The 13,608-nt window shown below is 60.8% G+C and overlaps 1 long non-coding RNA gene across 3 annotated transcripts; it reads left to right on the top strand.

Annotated features, from left to right (window-relative positions):
• Positions 1-1,057: 1,057 nt before the first annotated feature.
• Positions 1,058-6,881, top strand: LOC141559050 (uncharacterized). Of its 3 annotated transcripts, XR_012487211.1 has the most exons (4): positions 2,086-2,201; positions 3,774-3,958; positions 4,125-4,222; positions 5,806-6,881. It is a non-coding gene; the product is annotated as an uncharacterized LOC141559050 (long non-coding RNA). The 3 variants fall into 3 exon arrangements; XR_012487209.1 differs by lacking the exon at positions 2,086-2,201 and adding an exon at positions 1,058-1,311 and having other exon boundaries at positions 3,774-4,222; XR_012487210.1 differs by having other exon boundaries at positions 3,774-4,222.
• The last annotated feature ends 6,727 nt before the right edge of the window (positions 6,882-13,608 follow it).

The raw sequence follows: 13,608 nt of genomic DNA, 5'->3' as shown, positions 1-13,608 counted from the left end.
TTGAGATATCACTACACATCTCCCAGACTGGCTAAAATGACAGCCAAAGATAATGATAAATATTGGAGGGGATGTGGGAAAACCGGGACACTGATGCATTGTTGGTGGAGTTGTGAGCTGATCCAGCCATTCTGGAGAGTAATTTGGAACTATGCCCAAAAAGCTATTGAACTGTGAGTACCTTTGATCCAGCCGTGTCTACTGAGCCTGTCTTCCAAGGAGATCATGAGGTAGGGAATGGGACCCCCAGGTGCAGAAATGTTTGTGGAGGCCCTTTACGTAGTGTAAGAGACTGAGCGGACGCCCATCAGTGGGGAATGGTTGGGTAAATTGTGGTATATGAAGGTTATGGAACATTATTGCTCTGTAAGAAATGACCAGCGGGAGGACTTCAGAGAGGCGGAGAGACCAACAGGAACTGACGCTGAGGGAAACGAGCAGAACCAGATCTTTGTACCCGGCAACAAGAAGATTGTGTGATGATCAATTCTGATCTTGGCTCTTTTCAATAGCGAGATGATTGGTCAGTTCCGATGATTTTGTGATGACGAGAGCCGTCGGCACCCAGAGAGGGACGGTGGGAGCCGAGTGCGGATCACGCCACAGCATTCTCACTCTTCTTGGGATTGGTTTCCCCCCTTTCTTTCTCATTTTTTTCTTTTGATCCTATTTTTCTCGGGCAGCAGGATTGATCATTGCAGAAATAAGTATAGAAGAACTGCACAGTTTGACCTATAGTGGATGACTCCTTGTCTGGGGGGAGAAAAACTTGGAACGCGAGAGTTTACAAGGGCAAATGTTGAAAGTTATCGTTATATTCAATTTGAAAATATAAAGCTATTATTAAAAATTAAATTAATAATAATTAAAAATTAAATATTATTTTAAAAAGATGAGAGGTTTTGAAAGGCAGCAATCTGCACTCTAGGCGCGGTTTTTACTCCAATGACATCCTTGACCTTTTGGGGAAGTTCAAAAATAAACCCGTCCACCCCATCTTTTCCCTGAGACCCAGGGCATGGGGAGGGGGAGGGGAACCAAAGGGCCGAGCCGGCCCGCGGACTCCTGGGACTGGAGCGGGCTGGGGGCATTTCTGGAGCTGTCCCCGGCGCTCCTCCCACAAGAAGCCTTCCCGGTCCCTCCAGCGGATCTCTGGGCTCAGAGGCGCAATCTGCACCAGTGGAGAGCCTGTGCACCAGGAGGGGCAGCGGCCCGAGGACTCTGAGGACTCGGGTTCTGCTTTCTCTTCCTCTCCCCAAACACAGCGCCCCCTAAGTGCTGGCTGATCCACCCCTGGGATCGATGCCACAGGTACGAGCCCATTTTACGGGTCAGCAACTGAGGCAGAGAAGTGCGGGGGCCCTTGGCCGAGGAGGCGGGACTCGAACCCCTCCCCTTCCGGACTCCAGCCGGGGGCTGCAGGCTCTCCCGAAATTCTCCGCCGCCGGGGGGGAGGAGGGGAGGGGGGAAGCCGAGCGCCAGAAATGCAAAATGGGCTTTTTCCATACAGTAAGCGCTTAATAAATGTTTCCTGACTCGCCCAAGCAAGAGGAAGCTTGGCGTAGTGGATGGAGTGCTAGGCTCGGAGTCAGGGGGACCCGCGTTCCAACCCCAGCTCCGCCGTTCGCTGGCGGCGGCCGGGCCCGTCACGGAGCTCCTCTCGGCCTCAGTCTCCCCATCTGTCCCCTAAGGAGGGCGGCGCGAGCGGCTTCTAGCCCTAAACCAGCGAGCCCGAGAATTGGCGCGCAGCCAGCCGACAGCTGGGAGGGCAGGATTAGAACCCAGGCCCTCTGAGTCCAGACCCAGGTTTGGCTCCACTGCACCAGGCTGCCTCGGGAGGAGAAGCGGCCGCTCGCGAGCAAAGCCTCTGCTCGCGCCTGAGCTTCCGGCTCCTTCCGGGGGGGCCACTGTGGAGGAGGGGCCGCCGCAGAGCCCCGGATGCTCGGGAGGCCCGGATGCTCGGGAGGCCCCTGCCCGCCAGCCCGGCTGCCAGTCTTCCCCGGCGCTCCTCAAACGCCCGCTCTTAGGATCCCCTGCAAGATGGCGCTGCGCGGGCTGGGTCTGGGGTTCTGCCTCCCCTCCCCCCCCCCCCCCCCCCCCGCGCCCGGCGCCGGAAGGGAGACCCGGCTCCATCTAAATATATGCAAAGGGGAGGGGAGAGACGGGTCCGGTCGCTGCTGGGCAAGGACGAGTTCCAGACAGTAAGGAGTCCTCCCCGCGGGAGGCTCCAGAACTGCTGTCCCATTGTGGCCGCTCAGCCCTGGGGAGCGCCGCTCTCCTCCCGCCTGAGCCAGCCTCCCAGATCTCCGCAGAGACCCAGGGGGGAAGGGAGCACCCGAAAGCAGAGGACGGGGGAGGGGAGCACCCGAAAGCAGAGACTGGGGGAGGGGAGCACCCAAAGCAGGAGCCGAGGGGGGAGGGGAGCACCCGAAAGCAGAGACGGGGGGAGGGGAGCACCCGAAAGCAGAGACGGGGGAAGGGAGCACCCAAAGCAGGAGCCGAGGGGGGTGGGGAGCACCCGAAAGCAGAGACGGGGGAGGGGAGAGACGGTCCGGTCGCTGCTGGGCAAGGATGAGCTCCAGACAGTAAGGAGTCCTCCCCGCGGGAGGCTCCAGAACTGCTGTCCCATTGTGGCCGCTCAGCCCCGGGGAGCGCCGCTCTCCTTCTCCCGCCTGAGCCTGCCTCCCAGATCTCCCAGATCTCCGCAGAGACCCAGGGGGGAGGGGAGCACCCGAAAGCAGAGACAAGGGGAGGGGAGCACCCAAAGCAGGAGCCGAGGGGGGAGGGGAGCACCCGAAAGCAGAGACCGGGGGAGGGGAGCACCCAAAGCAGGAGCCGAGGGGGGAGGGGAGCACCCGAAAGCAGAGACCGGGGGAGGGGAGCACCCGAAAGCAGAGACGGGGGGAGGGGAGCACCCAAAGCAGGAGCCGAGGGGGGAGGGGAGAGACGGTCCGGTCGCTACTGGGCAAGGATGAGCTCCAGACAGTAAGGAGTCCTCCCCGCGGGAGGCTCCAGAACTGCTGTCCCATTGTGGCCGCTCAGCCCCGGGGAGCGCCGCTCTCCTCCCGCCTGAGCCAGCCTCCCAGATCTCCGCAGAGACCCAGGGGGGAGGGGAGCACCCGAAAGCAGAGGACGGGGGAGGGGAGCACCCGAAAGCAGAGACCGGGGGAGGGGAGCACCCAAAGCAGGAGCCGAGGGGGGAGGGGAGCACCCGAAAGCAGAGACGGGGGGAGGGGAGCACCCGAAAGGCTATTTTACCCCGCCCCCTCCCCAGGTCTGCTCAGTGAATGGACAGCGCCAGGGCCCTGGGCGGCCCGAGTTTGATTCCCGCCTGGAGATCACAAGTGACAACCTTTTAGCCTCAGTTCACCCATCTGCAAAATGGGAATGAGGATGACATTCACTTCATGGAGTTGTGAGGACCCAATGCGAAGCAAAGCATTTTGCAAGCCTAGAGCTTAGATAAAGGTCCATTGAGAAACTGTCCAGCCCGGAGGAAGAACTGGCTGGGGCTGATACAGATTGAAGCACCCTTTTTTTTTTTTTTTTTTAATCTTTCTTGAAGATTTTTTTGGGGGGGAGGGGGGAAGAGGGAGGGAGATCTACTTTTTTTTTTTTTTGCAACAAGACTTTTTGGGAAATGTTTTGTATAACTTCACAAGGAACTCAAAGTTTTAAAAACAAATATAAAAACAGTTTTACATGTAACTGGGGAAAGTAAAAATATTAAATATTAGATAAACATCAACTATTATGATTTTCTTCCTCCTCAGGTTAAATATCCGCAATCCCTTTGGAGGACTCGTACCTTGGGCTTTCACGGTCCTGGCAGCCCTTGCAGGATGCTCTCCAGACAACGAATGCCCTTCTCAGAAGATGGGGCCTAAACCTGAATCCGGCCTCCAGAGTGATGTCACAGGCCGCCAGAGACCCTCACTGCCCCACCTCCCCTGTAAATGTGGGTCAGCCTTGGGTTGGGGCTTTCCTCCCTCACTGTTGTCTTCTTGAGCTTGGAGTCCACTAAAACCTTCTGATCCTTTTCATTCAAATTGTTCTCTAGTCATCGTCTCTCATCATATACTTGGGAGATTTAGAAGCTTTTTATTTTCTCAATTACATTGCAGGCTTTTCAAGGTTGGCCCAGAATGAGTGTCTGCCGGGATCGCTCTAGATCTTGACCCTCTTCTGACCATTCGCTCCTCTTCCCTGACATGTCATCTGAGTATGTGATAACTGAGCCATTTGTGCCTCTAACCAGTGTGTGTGTGTGAGAGTGTGTGGTGTGTGTGTGTGTGTGTGAGTGTGTGGTGTGTGTGTGTGTGTGTGAGAGTGTGTGGTGTGTGTGTTGTGTGTGTGAGAGTGTGTGGTGTGTGTGTTGTGTGTGTGTGAGAGTGTGTATGTGTGTGTATGTGTGTGTGTGAGAGTGTGTGGTGTGTGTGTGTGTGAGAGTGTGTGTTTTGTGTGTGTGTGAGAGTGTGTATGTGTGTGTATGTGTGTGTGTGAGAGTGTGTGGTGTGTGTGTGTGTGTGAGAGTGTGTATGTGTGTGTGAGTGTGTGAGAGTGTGTGTTGTGTGTGTGAGAGTGTGTTGTGTGTGTGTGTGTGAGAGAGTGTGTGGTGTGTGTGTGTGTGAGAGTGTGTGGTGTGTGTGTGTGTGAGAGAGAGTGTGTGGTGTGTGTGTGTGTGAGAGTGTGTGTTGTGTGTGTGTGAGAGTGTGTATGTGTGTGTGTGTGTGAGAGTGTGTGGTGTGTGTGTGTGAGAGTGTGTGTTTTGTGTGTGTGTGAGTGTGTGTATGTGTGTGTGAGTGTGTGAGAGTGTGTGTTGTGTGTGTGAGAGTGTGTTGTGTGTGTGTGTGAGAGAGAGAGTGTGTGGTGTGTGTGTGAGTGTGTATGTGTGTGTATGTGTGTGTTGTGTGTGTGTGAGAGTGTGTGTTGTGTGTGTGAGAGTGTGTGGTGTGTGTGTGTGTGAGAGTGTGTGGTGTGTGTGTGTGTGAGAGAGAGTGTGTGGTGTGTGTGTGTGTGTATGTGTGTGTGTGTGAGTGTGTGGTGTGTGTGTGTATGTGGTGTGTGTGTGTGTGTGTGTGTGGTGTGTGTGTGTGAGTGTGTGGTGTGTGTGTGTATGTGTGTGTGTGTGTGTGGTGTGTGTGTGTGGTGTGTGTGTGTATGTGTGTGTATGTTTGTGTGTGTGAGTGTGTGGTGTGTGTGTGTGTATGTGTGTGTGTGAGTGTGTGGTGTGTGTGTGTATGTGTGTGTGGTGTGTGTGTGAGTGTGTGGTGTGTGTGTGAGTGTGTGGTGTGTGTGTGTGTATGTGTGTGTGTGTGTGGTGTGTGTGTGTGAGTGTGTGGTGTGTGTGTATGTGTGTGTGTGTGAGTGTGTGGTGTGTGTGTATGTGTGTGTGTGTGAGTGTGTGGTGTGTGTGTGTGGTGTGTGTGTGTATGTGTGTGTATGTGTGAGTGTGTGGTGTGTGTGTGTGTATGTGTGTGTGTGTGTGTGTGTGGTGTGTGTGTGAGTGTGTGAGTGTGTGGTGTGTGTGTGAGTGTGTGTTGTGTGTGTGTGTGAGTGTGTGTGTGTTGTGAGAGTGTGTGTTGTGTGTGTGAGTGTGTGTGTTGTGTGTGTGTGAGTGTGTGTGTGTTGTGAGAGTGTGTGTTGTGTGTGTGAGAGTGTGTGTGTTGTGTGTGTGTGTGTGTGTGTGAGATAACCGGGACGTACTTAGAGATCTCTGAGGCCTCCAAGGGAGACCTAACAGGACCTCAGGTCACTAACACAGATAATATACATATATAACATAAAGCCTTCTCTTCTTTAAAGAGTGGGACCCCTTCTGCCCTTCTCCCGTCCCAGAATTCATCGCCGCTTCTCTAGGAGGAGGGATCTCCCCTTCAGAGCCATGGACGTTCTTGGTCGTGAGGGGCGACCCTGGATGTGTGGCGCCTACAGCGGAGCGGGAGCCCGCGGTCAGTCACAAGAGACCGGGCTCACAGTCCTCCAGAAAAGCCCAAAGAACCAAAAATCCCTCTCTGTGCAGAGCGTGACTTGCTTGGGCGGCTGCTTCACTGAGTCAGTCCGCCAAGCCAGAGGGGGCGCCCAGAGCTGAAGCTGAGGAGACCAGCGGGGCTTTTGTTGGAAAAGTGGCCGGGCACTTTCAGAAATCCCCAGAACATGACCCCAAACTGGCGCCACGGACCCCCTGCGATGCTCCTGGCTGCAGATTCTGCTGAGTCAGTGCCCCGAGGGGCAACAGAGGGACATGGGGGGGGGGCACATAGGGCGCAGTCTCATTCCAGAGATGACCCCCCGCAGAAGGGGCGGGAGGGGCAATGGAATTCGCGCCGCTTCGGCAGCTCCGGGCTGTGGGCCGCCCTGGTGTCCGTGCAAGGCCGGCGCCCTGTGCACCCCTCCCTGCATGTGGGGAAGAACATGGCGAGAATCGCGGCACGAGGAGGCGCGGAGACGAGGGCTGGTTTCTACAAATGAGGAAACTGAGGCAAAAGTAAAGCGACCTGCTCAGGGTCACCCTCCTTGTCAGTGTCTGAGGCAGCCTTTGACGTCAGCTCTCCCCGATTCCAGGCCCTAGGGCCGGACTGGCATTCAGTCTGGGCCCCTGAGCGCTGGGAGACTTCTCACCCTCCCAGGTTCATCAGGCGACGGTGGAGAGAGTTCTTCTCCTCTGCCCCGGCGGGCCCTTCTCCAGGTCAGCCCAACGCTCCACTGTGAGGGGGGGAGGCCCGGAGCCTTCGGGGCGCCCCTTCCCCGAGCCTCCGCTTCCGGGTCTGTAAAATGGGGAGCATGATATCGAAACGACTCCCAGGGGAGCCTCAGCTGCCTTATTTGTGAGTGAAAATAATAAAACGTGGCCTGTGTAAAGCACGCTGCTGGAGCTTCCATCCATCACGTTCCACGGAGAGAGCCTCAGGGTCTGGATTCAAATCTTTGCAGAGGTTCGGTCTAGAGCCCAAGTGGGGATCCTGGGCTCCTTCAGCTCCGCTGCCCAAGCTGGAGGATGGAGCCGGCCCCATCTCAGAGCTCTCCTTTCCCAGAAGGCTCCAGTCTCCCGGCAGAGGGCAGAGCCAAGACTGGCCCCGGGCCCTCTGACCCCAGAGAACGGGGGCTCCCCTCCCCACCAATCGCGCCCTGGGGACCCGGGGTCTGTGAGCCTCCGTTTCTCCGTGTGTGAGTGAGGGGTCTGACCTCGGGGTCTCCCGACCCTTCACCGATGTGCTCACGAGGTCAGGGTAAGGAAGGTGCTCCCTGGTGCCCTCCCGCTGGCCCTGCCCCCGCCACGGCGGGCGCTCCGCAGAGCGGGCCTTCCCTTCTGGTGGGAATGTCCCCTTCCTGGTCTGGGCGGCCGCACACCGGAGCAGGCTGGCTCAGTGTGGCGGCCCTTCCGTTTCCAGGCCCAGGAAAGAGCAGGAAGTGGTGGGGGGAGGGGAGGCCCTGTGAAAATTTGGAGAAAAGAAGACTGAGGAGCCCTTGCGATGACACACCTGGGACTCCCGGGGCTCCGGCTCTGGCCACAAGCCACGCGGGCATCCCGGCTGCCACCTCCCTGCCCGGCCCCGCCCCCCCCGCCTGGGCAGGGGCAGCGGGGGTTCCTTCTTTGTGCTGCATCCCAGGGCGCGGCACGCAGGAGGCGCTCGGCGCCCCATCTGGGAGCCCGTGGCCTCCTCTCCAGCCAGCCGGCTCGTCAGTGACGGCCCCTCCCCAAATACTCCCATTCCTGCCCCCCCAGCTGGCGTTTATCTGGGCACCCAATCAAAGGCAAACTTCCTCAAGGCGCTTTTGCCTCCTGTGCCAGTGCCCAGGTAACTGCCAGTCAGGAGCGTCTGCATCTGCCAGAGGGAGCTCCCACCCTGGGAGTTCTCAGCCCCGGAGAAGTCGCAGGTCTAGGCCAGGGAACAGTGAAGCGTCCTGGGTGCACTCAGGCTCCCGTGGCCTCCCCACCCTGAGAGCCCCCAAGCATTTACTGAGCAGCTGTCAGAACCGGCGAGGGAAGATCCGAGGGCACGGGCAGGAGGGCACAGAGATCCGAGGGGCAGGAGGGCACAGAGGGCACAGAGATCCGAGGGGCAGAAGGGCACAGAGGGCACAGAGATCCGAGGGGCAGGAGGGCACAGAGGGCGCAGAGTCTGAGGGGCAGGAGGGCACAGAGGGCGCAGAGTCTGAGGGCAGGAGGGCACAGAGGGCGCAGAGTCTGAGGGCAGGAGGGCACAGAGTCTGAGGGGCAGGAGGGCACAGAGATCCGAGGGGCAGGAGGGCACAGAGGGCACAGAGTCTGAGGGGCAGGAGGGCACAGAGGGCGCAGAGTCTGAGGGCAGGAGGGCACAGAGGGCGCAGAGTCTGAGGGCAGGAGGGCACAGAGTCTGAGGGGCAGGAGGGCACAGAGATCCGAGGGGCAGGAGGGCACAGAGGGCACAGAGTCTGAGGGGCAGGAGGGCACAGAGGGCGCAGAGTCTGAGGGGCAGGAGGGCACAGAGGGCGCAGAGTCTGAGGGGCAGGAGGGCACAGAGGGCACAGAGTCTGAGGGCAGAAGGGCACAGAGGGCGCAGAGTCTGAGGGCAGGAGGGCACAGAGTCTGAGGGCAGAAGGGCACAGAGGGCGCAGAGTCTGAGGGCAGGAGGGCACAGAGTCTGAGGGCAGGAGGGCACAGAGGGCGCAGAGTCTGAGGGGCAGGAGGGCACAGAGGGCGCAGAGTCGGAGGGCAGGAGGGCACAGAGGGCACCCAGACCCAAGGACACTCGGGGGTCGTGAGACGGAACCGCTGTAGAAGGGGAGCTTCCAGGGCAGGGCTGCGTCCTTCAGTGCCCACCCCAGCGGGTGCCTCAGCAGTGTTTGCTGGTTGTCAGAAGGGAAGCTCCTCCAGGGCAGGGACTGTCCCTCGGGGGGTCCGGGGCGCACATACAGGCCGTGTTTTAGTTCAACGATCGGCAGCCGGGGGCATCTGAGTAGGACTCCACGGGTAAGAATTCCTCAGGGAGCGCCCAGGCCGGGCTTCCAGAGCCGGACCAGACCCCGGGCCGGCCGCCCCGACCCTCCTCGGAGGACCCGAGGCTCACACGGCTGCAGGACCGGGCTTGGAGTCCGGCTGGGAACTGGTTTTTCCCTGCGGCGTCCACGGGGGAGGGGGCAGGAGCGGGCCCGGGGGCAGGACTGGGGTCCAGAGAGGAGAGACAAAGGGGGGGGAAGGGCTGTGCCCACGCCAGGAATGGGGCCCTCGGAGATCCCACGCACAGAGCAGGACACGGATCCAGAGCGGGGGAGGGGCCGGGAGCTCCCACAGTCCCTGAGCCTCTGACCCGAAATGAGTCACCCCCCCCCCTGCCCCTTCCCCCACTTAATCCTCCCTTTCATGGGGGGGTCTCTGCTTTCCCTCAGCTTGGATTTTTCCTTGGTCCCATCCTATTTCTGATCCCAGGAAATGCCTGGCCACGCACAGCAAATGTACCAGAGAAAAACCTCCGCCCTCTGCCCTTCGCCCCCCTCCGGAGTGGGGGCTTCTACAGCCCCGCCCACCTCTAGACCTCTGACCTCTGACCTCTTCAAGCCTCAGTGGTCTCATCTGAGGAACAGGAGCGGGCAGTCTCTGAGGTCCCCTTCAGCCGTGGGTCCCCCAGATTTCTAATTGTGGGGAAGGAGGCGCTAAGGGCCCGGAGAGCGAGGCTCGCCCCAAGTCGGCAAGGTCTGGCGCCCGACAAAGCCCTCTCCTGGGGGTCAGGGAGCCTCGAAGGGCAGTCGGCCCACGAGCATGTGGCCATTGGACGGGGTCCTCCGAGGGTGCGTCCACGCGTGAAAGTCTAGGGCGCATCTCCGGATGGAAGCAAAGGGCGTCTCACCTCTGCTCCCAGCTGAGCCCTTTTAAGCCCGCTTCAAGCCCATCTCATAGACCCCGCCCTCTAAGGGGCCGCAGCCTCTCCTTTAAGAGCCGGAAGGGGCCAGATGGTCTTATTTTACCGATGAGGAAACTGAGGCATAAAAGACGAGGCGGCAGTCAGGACTCGAACTCGGCTCTCAAGTCCAAAGGCAGCAAGCATCCCCCCCCCCCCTCGTGCTCCGTGCTTCTGAGGCTTCCCTGTATCTGCAAACAGCGAAAGGGCCTGGCCGCCCCCCCCTCCCCCGGTGACTTTCGCCCTGTCCACCCCGATGTCCGTCATCCTCCGGCCCAGAGGCAGGACTCCGGCCTTCTCTCCAAGCTGGGCGAGAGCGGCCCAGCCGCTGGGGCTCGGGGCCCTCCCAGGGGGCTCGGGGCCCTCCCAGGCGGGCTCGGGCTGCAGGGAGTCTGGCCCGCTCTCGCGGGAGGCCGCAGCCCGCTCTGGGCCCCTCTTGGGCCCCGCCGAGGCTCCACTCGGATGTCCAGAGTCCGAGTCAGACAATAAACAAGCCTTCCCCGGCCCGTTTGTTTACTTTTGGCAAAATGCAAGTTCCTGCTGGAAAGCGAAGGGGCAGCACGGCCCCCCGGAGCGCAGCAAGGCCCCCCGGGAGCGCAGCAAGGCCCTCTGGGAGCGCAGCACGGCCCCCCCGGAGCGCAGCACGGCCCCCCCCCCCCCCCGAGCGCAGCACGGCCCCCCCGGGAGCGCAGCACGGCCCCCCGGGAGCGCAGCACGGCCCCCCGGAGCGCAGCAAGGCCCCCCGGGAGCGCAGCACGGCCCCCCGGAGCGCAGCACGGCCCCCCCCCCCCCCAGCGCAGCAAGGCCCCCCGGGAGCACAGCACGGCCCCCCCGGAGCGCAGCACGGCCCTCCGGGAGCACAGCACGGCCCCCCGGAGCGCAGCAAGGCCCCCCGGGAGCACAGCACGGCCCCCCCGGAGCGCAGCACGGCCCCCCGGAGCGCAGCAAGGCCCCCCGGGAGCACAGCACGGCCCCCCGGAGCGCAGCAAGGCCCCCCGGGAGCGCAGCACGGCCCCCCGGAGCGCAGCACGGCCCCCCCCCCCCCAGCGCAGCAAGGCCCCCCGGGAGCACAGCACGGCCCCCCCGGAGCGCAGCACGGCCCTCCGGGAGCACAGCACGGCCCCCCGGAGCGCAGCAAGGCCCCCCGGGAGCACAGCACGGTCCCCCCCCCCCCGGAGCGCAGCACGGCCCCCCGGGAGCACAGCACGGCCCCCCCGGAGCGCAGCACGGCCCTCCGGGAGCGCAGCACGGCCCCCCGGAGCGCAGCAAGGCCCCCCGGGAGCACAGCACGGCCCCCCCGGAGCGCAGCACGGCCCCCCGGAGCGCAGCATGGCCCTCGGGGAGCGCAGCAAGGCCCCCCGGGAGCGCAGCACGGCCCCCCCCCCCCCGGAGCGCAGCACGGGCCCCCCCCCCCCCCCCCCCCCGGGGAGCGCAGCAAGGCCCTCTGGGGGAAAGGGGCCAGAGCCGGACTCTGGGGTCCACGAAGGCCTCCGAGGCTGCGTGCCTGACTCTCCAGGAGCTGGGCCCAAAGCTCTTCCCCCAGCCCAGCCCTGGCCCCTGACAGTGGGGAGGGGGGGGACAGAGGTGCAGCTGGGGGGGGCTGTCCGCCTCCTGGGCCTTAAGGATCCCCGAGAAGAGGCAAGTGCCGTGTTCCCAACACTGTGCACCGCGCTGGAGCTAACAGACAAAGAGGACGAAGAAAAAGAGAATGAAGGAGAAGGAGGAGAGAAAGAAGGAGAAAAGAGGAGAAGGAGCAGAGGAGAAAGAGGAGGAAAAGGAAGAGGAGGGGAAAAGGGAAAAAGGAGGAGAAAAAGAGGAGGAAGGGAAGAAAAAAGGAGGAAGAGAAAAAGGATAGAAAGAAGGAGAAAAAAGGAGAAAGGAGGAGGAGAGGAGAAGAGAAAGAAGAAAGACAAAGGAGGAGGAGGAAGAAGAGAAGGAGGAGGAGGAGGAAGAAGAAAAAGAGGAGGGGGAGGAAGAAGAGGGAGAGGAAGAAGAAGAAAAAGAAGTCCTGTCCTTAAAAAAACAAGGCCATAGAAATATACAGAATATTTACCTCTGGGAGGAGAAACATGATTAATGTGGGGCCTCAAAAACAGGTCTGACCATACCACCGTCCTCCTCAGGAAACCTCCCAGGCTCCCTATTGTTTCCAGAACATGAGGACATCCTTCTCACCCTCAGTTCTGATGATGAACTTGACCTTGACCCTAACAGAGAATGACCTGCCTGCCCTCTGAGAGCCGATCATGAAGTGACCGAGGGCGGAACGAGTCCCTTTCTCTGCTGCGACGGAGGGACTTCGTTCCGGGCCCCGCCGTGGTGCCCCCTGCTCGGGCGCCTCCTGGTGTCATCGCTTTAGCCCTCGGAGCCCCGTCCCGCCGCGTGAGACTTAAAAGCCCGTGGACTTTGGGGCGCTGACCACCCCCCACACTGCCCCGGTGACAATGCAGTCCGGGCGTCTCTTCTGGCTCATCCCAACGGACCAGATCCGGGTCTCCCTGGCCCTCCGGGCCCTCGCAGACACACGGGCCAGTCCCAAATGTTCGTAGGGCCCCGAAGACCCCGAAGAGTTTCTGACACGACCTTCCCCCTGGAGGGGCTTCCAGCCTGGTCCAGATCGTGGGTCAGGCCCGCAGAAGGCTGGAATAGCGATGGCGAGCGGCGGGAGGCCCAGAGAGAGCAGCGGGAGCTGGGGGAGGGAGAGCCGGGGAGGGAGAGCCGGGGAGGGAGCCATCCAGGGCGGCCTCCAACCGTGTGATTTTCCTTCCTTTTCTTAGATAACACGCGTACATTCATTTTTAGCATTTGCATCTGAATCATGTTGGGGGAGAAAACTGAGGACAAAAGGGAAAAAACCGAGAGAAAGAAGAAGGGGGGAAATCCGACGCTTGCTCCCCACCCAGGCTCCATCCAGCTATCCGCGTGCTGGCGTCGTCCGTGCAAAGGCCTTTGGAACTGCGCATGCAGTGACTGACAGTGCAGCAGCTGGCTCAGGAGGTGGAACCCGGGGGTCTCTTCTGAGCCCTGTCGCCCCCCAGAACTGCTCTCCCCAAGAAGCTCTTCACCACGGGAATCCGGGCCCTCCGCTCAGCGGCCACCCTCCCGGCCGCCCTGGGCCGCCCGCGTCCCGCGGCTCTTGCTCCCCCAGGCCCCAGATCTTCCCATTTCGGTCTCCGGGAAGCCTCGCGTCCCCCCGGTTTGCTCCACTCCTGATCCAGGCCCCCCCCTCCTCTGTGCCGGACCAGCTCCCAGCGGTGCTCCCCGCCCCCCACCCAGCTTCCCCCCCGCTGCCAGAATTATTCCGGAGGCTCAGGTCTCATTGTACCGTCTCCCCCCACTTTCCCAAGGACCTAACGTGCCCCCCGGCTCCAGCATCCAATGGGACCCAAGTCCTCTGGGCAGCTAGGAGGCCCGGATGGAGCTGAGTTTGGAGCAGGGAGGCCCGAGCGCATCCAACCTCAGACGCACTGGCTGTGTGACCCTGGGCAAGTCACTGAACCCCAGCCTGGGGGGGGGAGAAAAGCCGCGGGGGGACTATGGGAACATAATGGTATCTGCACTATCAGGTGATCTCTGATGTCTGTTTTGTTTTCTCATGTTATAGTAGAGGGTTCTGGGAGATGAACGACAGCTATGAAGGTAAAAGCCACCATCCCATAGTAAAATGGATGCATAAACATTTGGAGCTCCAGGGCTCCCCAAACCCGACGCTCAGACCCCCCCCCAGAGG

The sequence above is a fragment of the Sminthopsis crassicaudata genome, chromosome 2 (assembly GCF_048593235.1).
Source record: "Sminthopsis crassicaudata isolate SCR6 chromosome 2, ASM4859323v1, whole genome shotgun sequence".
Classification (NCBI taxonomy): domain Eukaryota; kingdom Metazoa; phylum Chordata; class Mammalia; order Dasyuromorphia; family Dasyuridae; genus Sminthopsis; species Sminthopsis crassicaudata.
Note: the sequence above shows the minus strand (reverse complement) of the source record. Positions and strands in the feature narration are given on the sequence as shown.